Genomic DNA, 1214 nt, shown 5'->3' on the forward strand with positions numbered 1-1214 from the left:
GGAGATGCAAAAAGGAAATATCCGAAGATTTCCGAGTGTTACGAAGTTTTCAGAACGCATGTCGAAATACCGGTTTTTGATCAGCGTATCGCGATGCCTATCGATTTCATGTCTGAACTGGTAAATACCGGTAAACCGGTTATATTGCGCAGCCATAATGTCTGTGCATATGTGTAATCAGCATTAGAACAGTAAGTGTATAGAGAATGGACTTATGGATTCTGTTTCTATCTTCCTTTTTAAATCTGACTTGGGATACAAAGAGGGAATCTGTCTCAATATAACATAAAGGCAGTCATTGTATCAATACCGATATTGATGATAATATTCACTTAGTTACAGTTTTCAAAACAGGCTTATGCTGAGGATCCAGGTTGAGATCACGCAACTGTTGGTATTCTACTAAATGAGTGGGTTAATATTTAAAGTCACATCGGCAATATTTCAGCCATATCGTGACTAAAACAAGTTCTAAATATATGATAAATACAGAGTTGAATTACAAAAACCTGTCGACGAAGATCACATATTTAAATATAAACTAGTTTGTAAATCTACAGCTTTCTTACTATTAACACAATACAATATAGATCCCCAACAACTGAAGGTATTCATCATACTAGGGACCATGGGAACTTACAGTGCTTTTGCTCCCCACATGGATACACTACCATTGATAATAATAATGTGTCCACTTATATAGCGCCAAACTCCACACCAGGTATGCTCATAGCGCTAACAATCAATAAGGCATTATTGAAGTCCATAGAACTTTTGTAAAGAAAGATTTGAGATGGCACTTAAAGTTTTCAAGGGTTGGAGACAGCTTAAGTTCATCAGGGAGGGAGTTCCATTTGACTGATGCCATGTTCTGGTAAGACTTGCAGCCAAATGATTTGAGGTTCCACTTTGGTCCATAGAGCAGATTAGCCGAGGATGAACGCAGAGTTCTTGTTGGCATGTAAGGAGAGAGGAGTTCTTGAAGATACACTGGTGCAATACCATGAATGGACTGATAAGCAAGTGTAAGGATCTTATAGTCAATGCAAGCCTCAATAGGCAACCAGTGAAGAGACAACAGGATGGGAGTGATGTGGCAGCGTTTTGGTTGGAGAGTAACTATGCGGGCAGCTGTGTTCTGGATTTGTTGGAGCTTTTGGATGGACTCTTGTGAAGCTGCAACCAACAAGCTGTTGCAATAGTCAAGTCGTGAG

The sequence above is a fragment of the Haliotis rubra genome, unplaced genomic scaffold, assembly GCF_003918875.1.
Source record: "Haliotis rubra isolate DU_JTF1 unplaced genomic scaffold, ASM391887v1 Scf462, whole genome shotgun sequence".
NCBI classification, from domain to species: Eukaryota; Metazoa; Mollusca; class Gastropoda; order Lepetellida; family Haliotidae; genus Haliotis; species Haliotis rubra.